Consider the following 22,529-nt stretch of genomic DNA (forward strand, 5'->3'; position numbering starts at 1 on the left):
CTTAGGTTAGTTAGGTTTAAGTAGTTCTAAGTTCTAGGGGACTTATGACCACAGCAGTTGAGTCCCATAGTGCTCAGAGCCATTTGAGCCATCAGTCCCCTAGAACTTAGAACTACTTAAACATAACTAACATAAGGACATCACACACATCCATGCCCGAGGCAGGATTCGAACCTGCGACCGCAGCAGTCCTGCGGTTCCGGACTCAAGCGCCTAGAACTGCACGGCCACCGCGGCCGGCGTACATTAAATGCTTATGTGCCAACTCTCATGATGAGCAATGTTCCAACTGTGACAACGCGTCATACACTGCACACAGTAACACATCTTACTGAGGACACATCACAAGCCGTCTCATGCAATGGACAACTGACACAAAGGGAAATGGTTTGTGTGCGGCACAGGTTAATTCACCGTAGCGATGCATGCGGTCATCACATGACACATGTGATGTGAGCTACGTTGTGTACAGTACGTCTGTTTGGTGATCAGGAGTGTACGCTGTTTATTACCCGCAGCCTTTTCCAGTGTACAACAGCCACCCGGGATCTTTTGCGACGGAACTGCATGCGTCGTTGCAATAGATGCATTGAGATTGGCGATTGTTAATTTGAACAATTCCTATGAGCTATGTTGTTGCTACGGAGTCGCTGTGTATGTCCGTGTTTTTGTTGTTGTCTTCTTCGGTCCTGAGACTGGTTTGATGCAGCTCTCCATGCTAATCTATCCTGTGCAAGCTCCTTCATCTCCCAGTACCTACTGCAACCTACATCCTTCTGAATCTGCTTAGTGTATTCATCTCTTGGTCTCCCTCTACGATTTTTACCCTCCACGCTGCCCTCCAATGCTAAATTTGTGATCCCTTGATGCCTCAGAACATGTCCTACCAACCGATCCCTTCTTCTAGTCAAGTTGGGCCACAAACTTCTCTTCTCCCCAAATCCTATTCAATACCTCCTCATTAGTTACGTGATCTACCCATCTAATCTTCAACATTTTTCTGTAGCACCACATTTCGAAAGCTTCTATTCTCTTCTTGTCCAAACTACACTCCTGGAAATGGAAAAAAGAACACATTGACACCGGTGTGTCAGACCCACCATACTTGCTCCGGACACTGCGAGAGGGCTGTACAAGCAATGATCACACGCACGGCACAGCGGACACACCAGGAACCGCGGTGTTGGCCGTCGAATGGCGCTAGCTGCGCAGCATTTGTGCACCGCCGCCGTCAGTGTCAGCCAGTTTGCCGTGGCATACGGAGCTCCATCGCAGTCTTTAACACTGGTAGCATGCCGCGACAGCGTGGACGTGAACCGTATGTGCAGTTGACGGACTTTGAGCGAGGGCGTATAGTGGGCATGCGGGAGGCCGGGTGGACGTACCGCCGAATTGCTCAACACGTGGGGCGTGAGGTCTCCACAGTACATCGATGTTGTCGCCAGTGGTCGGCGGAAGGTGCACGTGCCCGTCGACCTGGGACCGGACCGCAGCGACGCACGGATGCACGCCAAGACCGTAGGATCCTACGCAGTGCCGTAGGGCACCGCACCGCCACTTCCCAGCAAATTAGGGACACTGTTGCTCCTGGGGTAACGGCGAGGACCATTCGCAACCGTCTCCATGAAGCTGGGCTACGGTCCCGCACACCGTTAGGCCGTCTTCCGCTCACGCCCCAACATCGTGCAGCCCGCCTCCAGTGGTGTCGCGACAGGCGTGAATGGACGGACGAATGGAGACGTGTCGTCTTCAGCGATGAGAGTCGCTTCTGCCTTGGTGCCAATGATGGTCGTATGAGTGTTTGGCGCCGTGCAGGTGAACACCACAATCAGGACTGCATACGACCGAGGCACACAGGGCCAACACCCGGCATCATGGTGTGGGGAGCGATCTCCTACACTGGCCGTACACCACTGATGATCGTCGAGGGGACACTGAATAGTGCACGGTACATCCAAACCGTCATCGAACCCATCGTTCTACCATTCCTAGACCGGCAAGGGAACTTGCTGTTCCAACAGGACAATGCACGTCCGCATGTATCCCGTGCCACCCAACGTGCTCTAGAAGGTGTAAGTCAACTACCCTGGCCAGCAAGATCTCCGGATCTGTCCCCCATTGAGCATGTTTGGGACTGGATGAAGCGTCGTCTCACGCGGTCTGCACGTCCAGCACGAACGCTGGTCCAACTGAGGCGCCAGGTGGAAATGGCATGGCAAGCCGTTCCACAGGACTACATCCAGCATCTCTACGATCGTCTCCATGGGAGAATAGCAGCCTGCATTGCTGCGAAAGGTGGATATACACTGTACTAGTGCCGACATTGTGCATGCTCTGTTGCCTGTGTCTATGTGCCTGTGGTTCTGTCAGTGTGATCATGTGATGTATCTGACCCCAGGAATGTGTCAATAAAGTTTCCCCTTCCTGGGACAATGAATTCACGGTGTACTTATTTCAATTTCCAGGAGTGTATTTATCGTCCATGTTTCACTTTCATACATGGCTACACTCCATGCAAATACTTTCAGAAACGACTTTCTGACACTTAAATCTACACTCCATGTTACAAATTTCTCTTCTTCAGAAACGCTTTCCTTGCCATTGCCAGTCTACATTTTATATCCTCTCTACTTCGACCATCATCAGTTATTTTGCTCCCTAAATAGCAAAACTCCTTTACTACTTTAAGTGTCTCATTTCCTAATCTAATTCCCTCAGCATCACCCGACTTAATTCGACTACATTCTATTATCCTTGTTTTACTTTTGTTGATGTTCATCTTATATCCTCCTTTCAAGCCACTGTCCATTCCGTTCAACTGCTCTTCCAAGTCCTTTGCTGTCTCTGACAGAATTACAGTGTCATCGGCGAACTTCAAAGTTTTTATTTATTCTCCCTGGATTTTAATACCTACTCCAAATTTTTCTTTTGTTTCCTTTACTGCTTGCTCAATATACAGATTGAATAACATCGGGGAGAGGCTTCAACCCTGTCTCACTGCCTTCCCAACCACTGCTTTCCTTTCATGCCCCTCAACTCGTATAACTGCCATTTGGTTTCTATACAAATTGTAAATAGCCTTTCGCTCCCTGTATTTTACCCCTGCCATCTTTAGAATTTGAATCAGCGTATTCCAGTCAACATTGTCAAAAGCTTTCTCTAAGTCTACAAATGCTAGAAACGTAGCTTTGCCTTTCCTTAATCTTTCTTCTAAGATAAGTCGTAAGGTCAGTATTGCCTCACGTGTTCCAACATTTCTACGGAATCCAAACTGATCTTCCCCGATGTCGGCTTCTAGCAGTTTTTCCATTCGTCTGTAAATAATTCGCGTTAGTATTTTGCATAACAAATATGCATTTCCTACCATTGGTTCCCTATCTCAGTGACTGTGGACCCGCTATCACCAGTTTCAATTGGATCCAAAAGATTTGAGACACACTTTTCGGCTTCACCAGTAGAGACGCAATATGTGACCGCTCCAGTCGTGACAACGGAGAAGATGAGTCGCAGCAGTTAATGCGCTCAGCAAATGAGCGAAATATTCGGACTGAGAAAGCGAGACCGCGGGAGCACCGTAGATGTTATCAGCGTACTACGGCCCATTTGGACGAAACACGCACTTCAGTTCATCGACGCAGCCGGCTGGGTTGTACGCAAGACGTACCGCGTGGAGCAGAGAGGAGTTAGAATTTGATGTTTATCTGTGGCGGCGTCTTCAGCAGGCTAACAGTAAGTACTGCCGCCCGCAGGGAGGCACGCACATAAATTACGGCCAGCCACTCACTGCCACGCGGCACGCATCGCCGACGTCACGTGTTCCGCCCACACACGCGCCCTTCATTTCGCTGTGATTTTTACTAGTTTTAGGTGCAGTATGAGCTACGATCGGTGAATAAATTATGAGACTCGAGTCGGCACTGAATGAACAATTAATGGTAGTCAGCCCCCCATGACGTTTCATAGCATTCAGGTTAAGAACGTAGGTGACTGTGGTGATTGGTCCAGCTGAACCACCGAGCGAGGTGGCGCATTGGTTAGCACACTGGACTCGCGTTCGGGAGGACGAAGGTTCAATCCCACGTCCGGCCATCCTGATTTAGGTTTTCCGTGATTTCCCTACATCACTTCAGACAAATGCCGGGATGGTTCCTTTGAAAGGTCACGTCCGATTTCCTTTACCATCCTTCCCTAATCCGAGCTTGCGCTCCGTCTCTAATGACCTCGTTGTCGACGGGACGTTGAACACTAATTTCCTCCTCCTTCTCCTCCACCCGCTGAACCGAATACTCAACAGTCCCTAGGAAACTTCTGGATGGGACAATCCTTCTCAACTTGATCGATGCTCTACTACTGCACTGTACTACCCAAGCCTCCTGGAAAAACGTATAAACAACATATCTACACCTGCATGATTACTCTGCAGTTCACACTTAAGCACCTGGCAGAGGGTTTATCGAACCACCTTCGGAATATTTGTCTACTTTTCAGTCTTGATAGCTTGCGGCAAAACTGAACACTTCAAACTTTCCGTGTAAGCTAAGATTTCATTTATTTTATTACGATGGTCATGCATGATTATGTAAGTAGTTGTCAACAAACTAATTGCGCATTCGTAGGAGAAAGTTGGTGGTTGAAATTTCGTGAAAACATATAGGCGCTACGAAAACCGTCTTTGTTTTAATGAATGTCACCCCAGCTCGCGTATCATATCGTTGATACTCTGTCACCTATTCCACAGTATCACAGAATGAGTTGCCCCTCTTTAAACTTTCTCGATGGCCTGCGTCGATTCTACTGGGTTGGGTTCCCATACCACGCAGCTGTACTCCAGAAGTAGACAAACAAGCCGAGAGTAGGCAGTCTCCGTAGTATATCTGTTGCATCTTCTAAGTGTTCTGCCAATAGAAACTTGTCTTTGGTTCGCTTTCCCTAAAACATTTTCTAATTTTTTTTCGTGTGACTAGGGCCTCCCGTCGGGTAGAACGTCCACCGGGTGCAAGTCTTTCGATTTGACACCACTTGCGTGTCGATGGGGATGAAATGATGATGATTAGTATAACACAACACCCAGTCCCTGAGTGGAGAAAGTCTCCAACCCAGCCGGTAATCGAACCCGGGCCCTTAGGATTGACATTCTATCGCACTGACCACTCAGCTAAAGGGGCCAACATTTTCTAGGTGATCGTCCTAGTTTAAGTTGCTCATAACTCTAGTCCTTAGGTATTTACTTGAACAGACAGCCTTTTGATTGTATGTAACGGTTTCCTCTTAGTACTCATGTGGATAACTTCACAGTGTTTCTTATTCATATAAACAATGACATGCTTCGGAAAAACGTAAAAACGAGAAAAGTGTATTATCGTAAAAGCAGAGAGAATTACTGTTTGGGCTGACCATCATAAAGCACGTTAAAAACGCCATGAAATGAAACGCAAACTGTCGATGTCGTAAAAATCTGTAGAAATTTTAAAGTTTCTATTTTTCTTGATGAATGTGCAATTACTCCAGCAAACAATGAGAGAGAAATCCGTTAAGGGGAGTTGGAACGCCGTATCCCAGCAATGTTAAATTTAGTGACTTGGCCTCCTTGTATTTCAGGAATCACTGTAGCCATTGACGTGAAACTTTTACAGGACATTAAACTGTATGTTCTGAGTCTACTGAATTATAATAATTGCATTTCAGCCACTGCTTTCGGAAATACAATTTTTTAATTACACAGTTAAAATTGTGTCTACTTTTTTTGTACGTTATCCTAAATAATTTTAATTATACATAACACTATGTTCTTCTTTTGGTTTAGTGGACTCAGGATATGTATGTTTTTACTCCCTGACTCTACTCGAAGTGGTTTCTGAGATTTAGGGAAAAATGCAACAGAAAATGTAAACTTCCACGAACGGCTTTTCTGGGCTCCTTAGTGGCCAACTGTGCTGCAAACTCTGCTTTATCAATGCGAACCATGTCCATCCGTTCAAGTTCTTTGATGCAGTTTGCTCCAGGATTAATTCCCATGTGCTGTAGCACTTTCACCCTACTAGTGTTACCACCATTAAAAGCAATAACAGCATCCTGAACCCCCCCCCCCCCCACTTTAGTGCCTTCATTCCAACAAAAAAAATTTTTGGTAAGCGAGTCCTTATAAGATTATTGAACGATTCATTGGGATTTTGAGTCTGACCATGCAGACACTTCTTCAGTAATTGACTCTGACGAAGGCCTTCTGCCAGTCTATAAAACAAGCGCAAACTTCTTCGTTAACGGCCAAAACTCTCTCTGACAATATCCTCATCATGTCAATGGCGTCTCTGGTCCCTTTTCCTTTCCTGAAGCCAAACTGGTCTTCTCCCATCACTTCTTCAATTTTGTTTTCCAACCGTCTATTTAGTATTCTTGCAATGATCTTTGCCACATTCGATATCAGACTAATTGTTCTATAATCACTACACTTCTTGGCTTGCTTTGTCTTCTCAAGAGTAACCATTGTGACGACCAAAAAGTCTTCAGGCCATTCTCCAGTTTCATAGATTTTGTTTATGAGTTGAGTCAGAACTTTCAAACTTTCATTTCCGATTTCTTTAAGCAAATCCACTGGTATGTCGTCATCCCCTGTAGCTTTCCTACTCTTCATGTCCTTTATCGCCTTCTCTACTTCCCTTTTCAGTATATTGGTCCCTTTTTCGTCTTCGTCAATAGCTTCCTCTGGCTCTATGTCGATGTCATCTGGGCGATGTTCTGTATCATATAGTTTCCTTATATATTCTTCTCATGTTTTCAGCGCTTCCACTTGTTCAGTAACCACTTGTCCTCTAGAATCTTCTATTCCGAACGTCCTTACACTTTTGTTCTCTCCTTCTCCCAGTTCCTTCGTTTTCTGGTACGTGAGGTCGTACCTTCCTCTTCTTTGTAGTTCTTCTGTTTCGTCACACATTTCTTCTAAGTACTTTTCCTTCGCTTTGTCTGTTTCCCTCCTGAGGGCGTTGTTAAGTCTCCTGTATTCTTCTTCATTAACATTTTTACACTTCCTCCTTTCCTCCATCTTCTCCAGCATCTCATTGGTGATCCAGGATTTTCTTGCTCTCTTTGTTTCCCTCCCAACTTCACTATTCAGAGTATTTAACAAAACCATTTAACATTTTGCCACTGATCTTGCTCACTTGCACTTGTATTTTTGTGTCTCACTTCGTTAAATTTTTTCAATAACGATTCTCTTACTGTCACGTTATTCTCTCTTAGCTTTTCCAAGTCCCATTTCTGTTTTTTCCTCCCATGCTGTCAGATCTTCTTCAGCCTTGTGCTGATGTCTGCAACCAAAAAGTTGTGATCCGAGTCGATGTCGGCAGCCGGCATAGTCTTGGCGTCCTTCACACTGCCCCTAAACCTCTGTTTGACGAGTATGTAGTCTATCTGATATCTGTTCATATCTCCGGGGCTCTTCCATGTGTACATTTTACTCTTCCTTTTCTTGAACCAAATGTTCACCACCACCAAATTATTTCGGTGACAGAATTCCACCAGCATTCCTCCTCTGTTGTTTCTTTTTCCTAATCCATATTGTTCAACAATGTTTGCTTCATTGCCTTGTCCAACCACACTATTCCAGTCACCCATGATTATGGTATTTACTTTTCCTGTTCCTTCAGACTGAATGATGTCATCTATTTCATCATACATTTTCTCCGCTTCTTCGTCATCATGATCTGATGTTGGTATGTACACTTGGACTATTAGAATGTCTACCGGTTTTGCACTTATTTTCACAAACATAAAACGGTCACTATGACACAAGACTTTATTCACTCTTTGCACTAATTCATTTCCCATCACTATTGCTACGCCACGTTCAAAACTTTTACTACCGGAATAAAATATTGTGTAATTACCTGATACTATTTCACCACTATATTTCCATCTCACTTCACTTAAATCCATTATGTTCACTTCAAACATGGTTCAAATGTCTCTGAGCACTATGGGACTAAACGTCTGAGGTCATCAGTCCCCTAGAACTTAGAACTACTTAAACCTAACTAACCTAAGGACACCACACACATCCATGCCCGAGGCAGGATTCGAACCTGCGACCGTAGCGGTCGCTCGGTTGCAGACTGAAGCGCCTAGAACCGCTCGGACACACCGGCAGGCTGTTCACTTCACATTTGTCCATTTCTCTCTTCAGGTTTTCCAGTTTTCCTTCTCTTTAAAGTGTTCTCACGTTCAGTGTCCCAATCCTGAAATTAAAATGATCAACTCTTTTGATGACACCACCTGAAATACTCCCCACCCGGAGATCCGAACGGGGGAGTAGTTTAACTATATAATGTGGTAGTCTTTCCATTTCCTTTCCATATGGCAGTATCATGGCCGAAGAACCAGACTATGGTTGGTTTCGCCCATGAGTCTTCCATCTTGATCCATCTGAAGCATCATTTGCTCTGTGCATCAATTGGATACTGGTGCCCGCTGCTGCCCAGTACCAATACAAACACGTAATTTAATCTTTATAACACAGCAACTCACAGCTTTCTATATAAAAAATTACCAATTTTATTAGATCTTGAAGTAATGCACGTAAAAATGTTAACATTTTCAACCAGTATAGATTATATTTCTTCCCCCCATGAACAATAGACCTTGCCGTTGGTGGGGAGGCTTGCATGTCTCAGCGATACAGATAGCCGTACCGTAGGTGCAACCACAATGGAGGGGTATCTGTTGAGAGGCCAGACAAACGCGTGGTTCCTGAAGAGGGGCAGCAGCCTTTTCAGTAGTTGCAGGGGCAACAGTCTGGGTGATTGACTGATCTGGCCTTGTAACACTAACGAAAACAGCCTCGCTGTGCTGGTACTGCGAACGGTTGAAAGCAAGGGGAAACTACAGCCGTAATTTTTCCCGAGGGCATGCAGCTTTACTGTATGATTAATAATGATGGCGTCCTCTTGGGTAAAATATTCCGGAGGTAAAATAGTCCCCCATTCGGATCTCCGGGAGGGGACTACTCAGGAGGACGTCGTTATCAGGAGAAAGAAAACTGGCGTTCTACGGATCGGAGCGTGGAATGTCAGATCCCTTAATCGGGCAGGTAGGTTAGAAAACTTAAAAAGGGATATGGATCGGTTAAAGTTAGATATAGTGGGAATTAGTGACGTGCGGTGGCAGGAGGAACAACGCTTTTGGTCAGGCGAATACAGGGTTATAAATACAAAGTCAAATAGGGGTAATGCAGGAGTAGGTTTAATAATGAATAAAAAAGTAGGAATGCGGGTAAGCTACTACCAACAGCATAGTGAACGCATTATTGCGGCTAAGATAGACACGAAGCCCACGTCTACTACAGTAGTACAAGTTTATATGCCAAATAGCTCTGCAGATGACGAAGAAATTGAAGAAATGTATGTCGAAATAAAAGAAATTATTCATATAGTGAAGGGAGCCGAAAATTTAATTGTCATGGGTGACTGGAATTCAGTAGTAGGCAAAGGGAGAGAAGGAAACGTAGTAGGTGAATATGGATTGGGGCTAAGAAATGAAAGAGGAAGTCGCCTGATAGAATTTTGCGCAGAGCACAACTTAATCATAGCTAACACTTGGTTCAAGAATCATAAATGAAGGTTGTATACATGGTAAAAGCCTGGAGACACTGACAGATTTCAGATAGATTATATAATGGTAAGACAGAGATTTAGGAACCGGGTTTTAAATTGTAAGACATTTCCAGGGGCAGATGTGATCTCTGACCACAATCTATTGGTTATGAACTGTAGATTAAAACTGAAGAAACTGCAAAAAGGTGGGAATTTAAGGAGATGGGACCTGGATAAACTGACTAAACCAGAGGTTGTACAGAGTTTCAGGGAGAGCGTAAGGGAACAAATGGCAGGAATGGGGGAAAGAAATACAGTAGAAGAAGAATTGGTAGCTTTGAGGGACGAAGTAGGGAAGGCAGCAGAGGATCAAGTAGGTAAAAAGACGAGTGCTAGTAGAAATACTTGGATAAAAGAACGAATATTGAATTTAATTGATGAAAGGAGAAAATATAAAAATGCAGTAAATGAAACAGGCAAAAAGGAATACAAACGTCTCAAAAATTAGATCGACAGGAAGTGCAAAATGGCTAAGCAGGAATGGCTAGAGGATAAATGTAAGGATGTAGAGGCTAATCTCACTAGGGGTAAGATAGATACTGCCTACAGGAAAATTAAATAGACCTTTGGAAAAAAGAGAACCACTTGTATGAATATTAAGAGCTCAGATGGAAACCCAGTTGTAAGCAAAGAAGGGAAAGCAGAAAGGTGACAGGAGTATATAGAGGGTCTATACAAGGGCGATGTACTTGAGAACAATATTATGGAAAGGGAAGAGGATGTAGATGAAGATGAAATGGGAGATATGATACTGCATGAAGAGTTTGACAGAGTACTGAAACACCTAAGTCGAAACGAGGCCCTGGGAGTAGACAACATTCCATTAGAACTACTGACGGCCTTGGGAGAGCCAGTCCTGACAAAACTCTACCATCTGGTGAGCAAGATGTATGAAACAGGCGAAATACCCTCAGACTTCAACAAGAATATAATAATTCCAATCCCAAAGAAAGCAGGTGTTGACAGATGTGAAAATTATCTAACTATCAGTTTAATAAGTCACTTCTGCAAAATACTAACACGAATTCTTTACAGACGAATGGAAAAACTAGTAGTAGCCGACCTAGGGGAAGATCAGTTTGGATTCCGTAGAAATGTTGGAACACGTGAGGCAATACTGACCCTACGACTTATCTTAGAAGCTAGATTAAGGAAAGGCAAACCTACGTTTCTAGCATTTGTAGACTTAGAGAAAGCTTTTGACAATGTTAACTGGAATACTCTCTTTCAAATTGTGAAGGTGGCAGGGGTAAAATACAGGGAGCGAAAGGCTATTTACAATTTGTATAGAAACCAAATGGCAGTTATAAGAGTTGAGGGGCATGAAAGAGAAGCAGTGGTTGGGAAGGGAGTGATGCAGGGTTGTAGCCTCTCCCCGATGTTATTCAATCTGTACATAGAGCAAGCAGTGAGGGAAACAAATGAAAAATTTGGAGTAGGTATTTATTAAAATCCATGGAGAAGAAATAAAACCTTTGAGGTTCGCCGATGACATTGTAATTCTGTCAGAGACAGCAAAGGACTTGGAAGAGCAGTTGAACGGAATGGATAGTGTCTTGAAAGGAGGATATAAGATGAACATCAACAAAAGCAAAACGAGGATAATGGAATGTAGTCGAATTAAGTCGGGTGATGCTGAGGGAATTAGATTAGGAAATGAGACACTTAAGGTAGTAAAGGAGTTTTGCTATTTAGGGAGCAAAATAACTGATGATGATCGAAGTTGAGATGATATAAAATGTAGACTGGCAATGGAAAGGAGAGCGTTTCTGAAAAATAGAAATTTGTTAACATCGAGTATAGATATAAATGTCAGGAAGTCGTCTCTGAAAGTATTTGTATGGAGTGTAGCCATGTATGAAAGTGAAACGTGGACGATAAATAGTTTAGACAAGAAGAGAATAGAAGCTTTCGAAATGTGGTGCTACAGAAGAATGCTGAAGATTAGATGGGTAGATCACATAACTAATGAGGAGGTATTGAATAGAATAGGGGAGAAGAGGAGTTTGTGGCACAACTTGACTAGAAGAAGGGATCGGTTGGTAAGACATGTTCTGAGGCATCAAGGGATCACCAGTTTAGTATTGGAGGGCAGCGTGGAGGGTAAAAATCGTAGAGGGAGAGCAAGAGTTGAATACACTAAGCAGATTCAGAAGGATGTAGGTTGCAGTAGGTGCTGGGAGGTCAAGGTGCTTGCACAGGATAGAGTAGCATGGAGAGCTGCATCAAACCGGTCTCAGGACTGAAGAGCCGGCCGCGGTGGTCTAGCGGTTCTGGCGCTGCAGTCCGGAACCGCGGGACTGCTACGGTCGCAGGTTCGAAGCCTGCCTCGGGCATGGGTGTGTGTGATGTCCTTAGGTTAGTTAGGTTTAAGTAGTTCTAAGTTCTAGGGGACTTATGACCTCAGATGTTGAGTCCCATAGTGCTCAGAGCCATTTTTTTCAGGACTGAAGACCACAACAACAACAACAGATGATATTAAAAAAAAATAAAATAAAATACTTCCCATGTGAGTTTATAAGTGATATACATATCATTTTAATCGGAAAACTGCAAATTTTATAATGAGATAAAAATCCGTAAATGTGAAAAAATTGTTTTTCATTGTAACTCCCCTTAAACTGCAAAAAAAAAATAGGATTAATAATATGACCGAAAACTTGTCATTGTTTATGTTGTCTGCCCGCTCAGCTGCGTGGTAAAATCTAAAGGTCCGTGGTTCGATCCCACGTTTCGACACACCATCGTTTTTACGTTGGTGCCAATCAAATTGCCCTGCGTCTGTGAAAATGCTGCTACAGCTGACAGCAAAAATCACATCCTCCTGTAGCTGCTGTGCTTGTCTAGCGCTTGCCATAATTGAAACATAGTGCACGACTCATAAAGAAGCAACTACCTGATGCAACAATCTGAAGACTAAAGAAACGTGAATGCCTACCATGCAGCGGGCCTGGATTCGATTCTCGGCCGGGTAGGAGATTTTCTCCGCCCGTGGACTGGGTGTTGTGTTGATCTCATCAACATCTCATCATCACCGACGCGCATGTCGACTAATGTGACGTCACTTGAAATAAGACGCACCCGGTGGCCGATTCCCCGGACAGGAGCTCCCGGGCAACAATGTCACACGATCATTTCATTTCATTGTTTATATTTGCTATGAGGTATCTTAATCGTTTCTCGTGGTGCCCGACGTAAGACGACGCTTCCGCGCATAGAGGCGGAGCAGTGGAGGGATGATAACCGCGCACGCGCGGCAGCAGAGAGCGGGCAAAGTCCACGTTGCCGAACTGCGTTGCTGCGGACAACAGTCTGAATCATTTGCTACGGTACAACGTATTATAGTTCAAATCTATGAGGGAAATAGTGAATATTAAAACCAATTTCGATCAGTCGTTATGAGAGAAATATTAATTTACTTCTTGACGACGATGCGTCCACTGTTCCACAGATTCACTCTAAGTGACTTCGAGAGGCGAGAACAGCTGACACAGCTTTGCGAAGACGTGAAGTACAATTTTTCTCAAAATGACAGTTGTCTAACGACAAGATTATTGAAACTGCTTGGAATAGTTATCATTTATTGCGATTTGAACTGTATTACAAGTAAAAATTTAATACACAACAAAATTAACTTCAGGCACAAACGAAATCATTATATTTGCTTGACAACTGCTTCTACTCAACAGAATTTTTAAAAATATGTATAAGGTGTGTGTGTTGATGTGTTTAACTGTAGTTAAATGTAATCACTACGCGTAGAAAAGAATTAGTGGTAGGACAGACTAATGAAAAGACTGTCGTAATGGTCAGTAAGTTGTCACATTTTTCGCTGTTAACGGGTATTATGAGTGTAAACTAACTCATTCGACATTACGTTGAGAGAAGAAGCAAACAATTAACCATCATCTGCGAATAACTTCAGGGATAGCCGATGGCGTCAAAAACCACCAATATCTCGAAGAGTAACAATTGCTATCATTTTTGGGCCTTATCCAGTTCGTTCCTTGAAAATGAGAGGGGTTTACATGTGGAAATATCGGACTTTTTACGGATTTATCCAGCTGCATTCTCTCGTGTTATTAGAGCATACAACATGGTGGGAGATGCTTAAGTTCTCCTTGGGTAATATGTTGAAAATTATAGTCTGTATACAAAGTCATGAGCCTTTAAAACTAAGAAATATTATTATTTTGTGCCAAAATCTACATCGTAATACCACCGTCACTTCTATTTAAGTCTGTTTCCGATCAATCCGATTGTAAATTTTCGATGATAGGTTAGAGGCTTATATCCATCATCACTTCCCTGTCAAATTATTCTTTCTGTAGCTTTTCAGCATGCTGCACAGGTGTACCCACGCTACAGGTTGGATGTTGTCTATTGCCTCATGCACAAGTGATTTAGTGAATGTTATCTTGAATGTGTTTTGTTTCTCCCATATAGCCTTATCCTTTACCCGAACTAATTCCATAGAGCGACACTGATAGTGACACGTGGGTAAACGCAAAACTGTGCGATCCCATTCACGTGCAACGAAGTCAAGTTTCTACGTTCTGTCATGTGACTTGTATAAATTAACGAGCTGCAGGAGATCGGCACGAGTCTGGTAACGTAAATACAACAAGTTTACTATCAGAAAGAAAACCAGGAGAAAAGTCAGCATGCAGAATAATTATCCGAGAACCTATTCCTATAAAAATTTGAAACGTCCAGTATCATCACTCATGTTCCAACAGATCTTCCTGGAACTATTCTAATTTTCCCGTGTTTCATCAAGGTAATAGACTGATGAATTACCTCCTCCTCTTGTACGTGAATCTTTATATGGGATGTCGTTCGTGCTGCACCTATGGAACTTCTTTGAACTAAAAACTCTCTTCTTAACGTATCAGAAACCATTATCTTTTAAAATTCTTTAGATTGACGAAGCGTTTACCGTTGAAGCTATTTTCCTCCTGCATAAGTGTAACACGTTTTTGAGATTTTGGGCATTCATATTTCACAGGGAGCACTTTAAAACATCGTCGTTAAAACCATCCATTTGTGTTACAGGTTCCTTGCGATTTCGATGCTTTCCAGGCGACACGAAACCAACTGTCCTACAGTTCCTACAGCTCTGACATTTTTTTCGTTTACGGTTCTCCTTACATTTCTCTTGCCAATACCATATGTTTTTGGAGTCTGTTCTTGTGTCTTCAACTGTCAACAGTAGCAGACCTGCTTCCAAATTCACGATTGAAAAAGTTATAAGCGCGGTAAGTAAACCCCCTCGCCTGCTTGTGAAGCACTTCACGTTTATTGCCATCAACTAGCTTTTTTTACCGTAATTATATATTTATAGATATACATTCACACCTATATAGCTACAAGAAAGAAAAAAAAAACAGAAGGAAACTGACAGTTGAATGAATAATTCGGTTGTCGCAAGTACGGCAACAGTGAGCATGTAGGAGCCAAATTCTCGCTTTCGCCGCGCGGGATTAGCCGAGCGGTCTTGCGCTGCAGTCATGGACTGTGCGGCTGGTCCCGGCGGAGGTTCGAGTCCTCCCTCGGGCAAGGGTGTGTGTGTTTGTCCTTAGGATAATTTAGGTTAAGTAGTGTGTAAGCTCAAGGACTTATGACCTTTGCAGTCAAGTCCCATAAGATTTCGCACAGATTTGAACATTTTTTTCTCGCTGTCTAGTTGTAACTCTGCTGGCCGCTCGGAAAGAAAATGAATATTGTTGGCTGCCAGTGGCTAGTGGAGGGGAATGCGCAGAACGGCTGAAAATTGGCGCCCTTCCAACATGACGCGGACTGAGAAAATTACAATATTGGGAAAGAATGACTCGAGTGAATCAAAACTCGTAATACGCATGGACAGGGTAAATCGTAACTCTGCAATGAGGCCCGAATACCATATGATGTCGAGCGTCCGCCGTATCATACTCTGGCATACGGCGTGCTATTTAGAGGGCATGGGGTCACCACACTGTGCTGCTACTCCTTGTCGGCTTTCTAGACCTTGGTGCCACTTCTTTTCATTCAGGTGAGCCTCAGACGGCCTTGCTAGGTAGAGTGTACCCAGTCCAGCTCTCCCAACAAAGAAACATTCCTGATAGTGCCGAGAATTGAACCTGGGTCCTCTGCATGTAGGGTTGCCATAATCCAAGAATGAAAATCAAGAACAAAATTCGGTGATTATAAAGACGTGATTGAAACATGGACCGATATGTTGTGCAAGTGACCATTGGTTTGCATTTCAGTTATTTTATACATACACTCAGACACTGTACTGGAGGTTTCATTGTAAACCAACAGCGGAAAACTGAAACAATCGATAATTGCACTGCTTCCACAGTCTGTTCTTAAAATAGCCGAGCGATTCTGAAGTTACACGGAATATCAGCACAGGTTTCAACGGCTATCGTCAAGTTTGCAGGAGTTATGAAACACGTGATCGGTGGCCAGTGGCAAAACTTACGTAAAATTTTTTTTTTACTTACTAGCCACTTTTTTCGCGGACATTTTCCTCTTCGTTCAGGACACTCGTCTTCGCGCATAAAATCGCGGACTGTCCTCGAAATCCGCGACGTATGGCAACCCTATATGCATGCCATAGTCACCCAGAGCGCTGAAGTACGGTGGAGGATATGTGAAAAACAGGGTACCAGTATTAGTGGTAAACGTTGCAGAGATTTAGCGATCACGTAAGGCTAGCAGCGCCATTTTTTGTGTTACTGCGAAAGTCAGTGTTGCGCCAAGCTCGGTCACTGAAGAGCAATCAAACGAAGAGAAAGATAAAAGCAGATACCAGTTATTTTGTGGACGGCAGCGTGTATAATACCAGCATGAGGTGGCAGATAACGTCTATAGCACTATGAAACTGTTAACAGATAACCCACTTCGCAGTAGGAATAGTCAACACTTGCATCTTATACTGTATGTCTGCAAGACAGACGATCCACAGCTGTGCGAAGGAATTCGAAATTAATTCACTGAATGTGAATCTCTTGACATCAGATGTATTAACTGTATATCTGCTACCAAGTAGTGACATATGAAACTTTGTGCCGTACCGGGACTCGAACCCGGATCTCCTGCTTAACCACTTCAGTTATCATGTCGCAGGTTCGAATCCTGTCTCGGGCATGGATGTGTGTGATGTCCTTAGGTTAGTTAGGTTTAAGTAGTTCTAAGTCTAGGGGACTGATGACCTATGATGTTAAGTCCCATAGTGCTTAAAGCCATTTAACCAAATTCAGTTATCCGTGCACGCTCCTTGTAGTAAACTTAACTCCCATATGCAACACTGTCTGTATCCTTACATCTTAGTCAAATGAATTCATTACCTGATGCTCGCAGCATTACTTAGCTTCCCGCAACGGCGAGAATCCACGGATAGACGAAGTGGTCAATGCGACCGCTGGCCATAAGCGAGATATCTGGATTCGAGTCCCTGTCCGCCACATTGATGTCAAGAGACTTACATTCAGTGAATTAATTTAGGAATGGTCAATATTCACGGACATGATAGGCAGGATCATTCGAAGCAAAATGTTTAACACAGATGGGCTCTAAAACGGATGACTTAAGAGATATGAGGACTTCCTCATCTTCGATACTGTGAAACACATCTCTTCTAATCGACAAATGCTCATATCCGGTAAGGTATGGATTTCAGAGCCCATGTGTAATAGAGATTTTTGCCTCGAATGGTCTTTCCTGTCATATACCCAAATACTAACTATTCCTCCTGGGACATAAATACTGATTTTTGCGTATCTATACGTGTATGAAATAACTGTATAATTAATTTTTAACTGTTTTCACTAACCGTAAAAGTCACTTTGAAAGGCTGTATTGGTTCCAATAAAAAGCCAATAAAAAAATAACAAAAGATAAGCACTCTGCTACACTTGAATGAATTCTGACTTTTGAACTGAGAAAACACGTCAAGAAAGAGATCTGATACATTGAAAATCGCTAACCAATGTGTATCCAAAAAGACCAGTTTTTAGAATTCCGAGGAGAAACGATCAGGCCTCTCACCATCCTTCTACGGCAAAGTCGGTATCCATTACCGATCCGATCGATAAAAGACAGCGTAGTTTAGTAAACGAAGGGCAGCAATGAAAAGATAGACTGACTGAGAGAGACTCGCAGCCTAATTTAGATGTTGTTGTTGTTGTGGTGTTCAGTCCAGAGACTGGTTTGATGCAGCTCTCCATGCTACTCTATCCTCTGCAAGCTTCTTCATCTCCCAGTACCTACTGCAACCTACATCCTTCTGAATCTGCTTTGAGTATTCATCTCTTGGTCTCCCTCTACGATTTTTACCCTCCATGCTGCCCTCCAATACTCAATTGGTGAAGCCTCAGAATATGTCCTACAAACCGATCCCTTCTTCTAGTCAAGTTGTGCCACAAATTTCTCCTCTCCCCGATTCTATTCAATACCTCCTCATTAGTTATGTGATCTACCATCTAATCTTCAGTATTCTTCTGTAGCACCACATTTCGAAAGCTTCTATTCTCTTCTTGTCTAAACTATTTATCGTCCACGTTTCACTTCCATACATGGCTACACTCCATACAAATACTTTCAGAAACGACTTCCTGACACTTAAATCTATACTCGATGTTAACAAATTTCTCTTCTTCAGAAACACTTTCTTTTCTATTGCCAGTCTACATTTTATATCCTCTCTGCTTCGACCATAATGAGTTATTTTGCTCCCCAAATAGCAAAACTCATTTACTACTTTAAGCGTCTCATTTCCTAATCTAATTCCCTCAGCACCACCCGATTTAATTCGACTACATTCCATTATCCTCGTTTTGCTTTTGTTGATGTTCATCCTATATCCTCCTTTCAAGACACTATCCATTCCGTTCAGCTGCTCTTCCAGGTCCTGTGCTGTCTCTGACAGAATTACAGTGTCATCGGCGAACCTCAAAGTTTTTATTTCTTGTCCATGGATTTTAATTCCTACTTCGAATTTTTCTTTTGTTTCCTTTACTGCTTGCTCAATATACAGATTGAATAACATCGAGAATAGGCTACAACCCTGTCTCACTCACTCCCTTCCCAACCACTGCTTCCCTTTCATGCCCCTCGACTCTTATAACAGCCATCTGGTTTCTGTACAAATTGTAAATAGCATTTCGTTCCCTGTATTTTACCCCTGCCATTTTCAGAATTTGAAAGAGATTATTCCAATCAACATTGTCAAAACCTTTCTCTAAATCTACAAATGCTAGAAACGTAGTCTTGCCTTACCTTAATCTATTCTCTAAGGTAAGTCGCAGGGTCAGTATTGCCTCATGTATTCCAACATTTCTACGGAATCCAAACTGATCTTCCCTGAGGTCGGCTTCTACCAGTTTTTCCATTCGTCAGTAAAGAATTCGTATTACTAATTTGCACCGTGGCTTATTAAACTGATAGTTCGGTAAGTTTCACATCTGTTAGCACCTGCTTTCTTTGGGATTGGAATTACTATATTCATCTTGAAGTCTGAGGGTATTTCTCCTGTCTTACACATCTTGCTCACCAGATGGTAGAGTTTTGCCAGGACTGACTCTCCCAAGACTATCAGTAGTTATAATGGAATGTTCTCTACTCCCGGGACCTTGTTTCGACTTAGGTCTTTCAGTGCTGTGTCAAACTCTTCACGCAGTATCATATCTCCTATTTCATCTTCTTCTACATCCTCTTCCATTTCTATAATATTGTCCTCAAGAATATCACCCTGTATAGACCCTCTATATACTCGTTCCACCTTTCTGCTTTCCCTTCTTTGCTTAGAACTGGGTTTCCATCTGAGCTCTTGATATTCATGCAAGTGGTTCTCTTTTCTCCAAAGGTCTCTTGAATTTTCCTGTAGGCAGTATCTATCTTAGCCCTAGTGATATGCGCGTCTACATCCTTACATTTGCCCTCTAGCCATCCCTGCTTAGCCATTTTGCACTTCCTGTCGATCTAATTTTTGAGACGTTTGTATTCCTTTTTGCCTGCTTCATTTACTGCATTTTTGTATTTTCTCCTTTTTATATTTTAGATAAGGAAAAATAAATGAACAAACATAGTACGATAAACACAGTGCGACCGACAGTAACATCGACAGTCGGTGCCAGCAGCTTTCTAAAACTACCAGTTTACACCCCAAGACCTCGCTCATAACGCCATGGACGGAGACACAAACGCAGTGAACGATTTAATGCTGCATGGCTGGGATAGTACCAGGTTACTGCAGCAATAAACTCAAACAAGAAAATAGCCATTTTTTTTCAAGAGTAGTGTTTACAAGTCTGCTGTCCGACCAGTGGCGCTCTGCAGCCTTGAGTTCTGGCACATAAAACACAAAAAATGTTTCCACTGAATGGAAATGAGGATGATACGTTGCTATCTGGGGCTCACAAACGTTGTCTTTTCATCAATACTGTCCGCGTGAACCAAGCTGATCCTTGGCGCAGCGGCTAATGGGATGAACCGTTAGTGGTAAATGTATTCTGCGGAATAATGACTATTATTGGAATCGGTAACTAGAATTGACCTATATGGGCTAATTCTAGTTATCGATTCCAATATTCGTTACTTTTTGTGGAATTTCGTTAGTTGTCGCTGCGATCAGCCACCGCACCGAGTATCAACTTGATTTGTGCGTACGGGACCAATACCAAACAACTGAGAGCTACCCAAATCAGGGGTCAATTCTAGTGTCCGATTCCACTCGTCGGCTTTGAGCAATGACGTCATACCTAAGGCAGAGACGTTTCACAGAGGCAATCTTTGAAAGCAACTGATCATATTCGTAAACAAACGAATGTAGCATACGATAAGGTCACAATAACAGTTCACGTGACTAATTACGTATCCACAAATTATATCGTAAAGAACTGAAGGCAACTAAAAAAAAAATAAGAACAGGAAAAGGGAAGTATACATGTCTGAAGAAATAATTTTCGTAATTTGTGGGAATAAGAAAAGCTCAGAGAACCTTTAAATCCATTACAGTATAGCGCATGATGAGGTCCACACATTGTGAAATAGCGTCAATTTTTAATAATAATTATTGAATCTAACGGGACTAGTACACAAGTAACGAAAATTCACAAAAAATAGGGCCTAAAGATTTTTGTAATCTGTAACTAGAATTAAGCTATATAGGTCTGTTCTAGTTGCCGATTCCAGCAATTCCATAGTACATTGTGGTTCTTCCAGCGGGTTTGCGCACTGAAATATAACAGGACTTCTGCATTTGTTATTGCTCTTCGAAGTTCTGCGGAATAATGACTAATATTGGAAACGGTAACTAGAACTGACGTATGTAGATTAATTCTAGTTAGCGATTCCAACCATTCCACGGTTCACTATTTAGACCATTTTAACAAGTGTGTGCATTGTAGTGTTACAAGATTTCTGCACTTGGCATTACTCTCTTCATTACTATGAAAAAGAAAAAGATTTGATGTCTGTATCTACAATATTTGTTACTTTTTCTTCGTATTCTGAGATAAATGAGAAATCCAGAAATCCTACAAAAATCTAGTCCACAGATTTGCTGCAGAAATGTCAAAAATTATGAACCTTCGAACAGCTGGAATCGGTAGCTAGAATTGGCCTCCTGTGTAGGTCAGTTGTAGTTACCGATTCCAACCATTCGATCGTTCATTAATTAGATCGTTCTTTCAGCAAATGTGTGCACTAAAATGTATTCTTATGGGGTTTATGCACTTGTAAATGCTCTCTGAACTACTGCGAAAAAGTTATTAATTTTGGAATCGTTAACTAGAATTTTCTACAATGTCAGTTCTGGTTACCGTTTCCAGTTTTTGTTATTTCATCGCAGTAGTTTTAGAGAGAAATAAAAGAGGTAGAAATACTATAACGTTCCAGAGCATACAACTGCTGCAAATATAATTTACATATGAAACATGGAACAGTTGGAATCGGTAACAGGAATTTACCTATGTAGATTAATTCTAGTTATCGATTCCAGTATTCGTTAATTTTTGTGGATTTTCGTTAGTTCTGTACTGGCTTTCTATTGTACTGTATTGTATTGAACCGGGGAACTAGAAACGAGGAGAGGCTTCATCCCGCCGTAGCCCTCAGTGGTTCACAACCCCAGAACAGGCCACAGCAGTCCACCCACCGCACGGCCGCCCCACACCGAACCCAGGGTTATTGTGCGGTCCTGCGGTCGACAACGCCTATAGAAGACGACAAGTGTCTGACGCAGTTGTTAGATCAGTTACTGCTGCTATGGTGGCAGATTAGCAAGCTGTGAGTACCGGGCGTGAGTCGTGCTTCGGTAGCTCAGTTGGTAGAGCGCTTGCCCGCGAAAGGCAAAGGTCCCGAGTTCGAGTCTCGGTCGGGCACACAGTTTTAATCTGCCAGGAAGTTTCAAGATTTAAGTGAGTTTGAACGTGGCACACGAGCGATGAGACACAGCATCTCCGAGGTAACGATGAAGTGGAGATTCTCCCGTACGACCATTTCACGAGTGTTCCGTGAATATCTGGAATCCGGTAAAACATCAAATGTACGACATCGCTGTGGCCGGAAAAAGATCGTGCAGGAACGGGACCAACGACGACTGAAGAGAATCGTTCAGCGTGACGGAAGTGCAACTCTTCCGCAAATTGCTACGAATTTCAATGTTAGGTCATCAACAAGTGTCAGCGTGCGAACCATTCGAAACATCATGGATATTGGCTTTCGGAGCGGAAGATCCACTAGTGTATCCTTGATGATTGCACAACACACAGCTTTACACCTCGCGTGGGCCCGTCAACACTGACATTGGACGTTGGACTGTTTATGAACGGAACCATGTTGCCTGGTCGGACGAATATCGTTTCAAATTGTATCGAGAGGATGGACGTGTTCGGGTAT

General features: G+C 42.9%; 1 protein-coding gene and 1 non-coding gene across 2 annotated transcripts in view; both read left to right on the forward strand.

Moving 5' to 3' along the window:
- LOC126101371 (uncharacterized) overlaps window positions 1–22,529 on the forward strand; it is a 422,171-nt gene that overhangs the window by 124,805 nt on the left and 274,837 nt on the right. The gene's annotated exons all lie outside the window — the stretch shown is intronic.
- On the forward strand, window positions 21,939–22,013 carry Trnas-cga (transfer RNA serine (anticodon CGA)). The gene has a single exon. It is a non-coding gene; the product is annotated as a tRNA-Ser (tRNA).

This window comes from Schistocerca cancellata, chromosome 9 (assembly GCF_023864275.1).
Source record: "Schistocerca cancellata isolate TAMUIC-IGC-003103 chromosome 9, iqSchCanc2.1, whole genome shotgun sequence".
In the NCBI taxonomy this organism is placed as follows: Eukaryota; Metazoa; Arthropoda; class Insecta; order Orthoptera; family Acrididae; genus Schistocerca; species Schistocerca cancellata.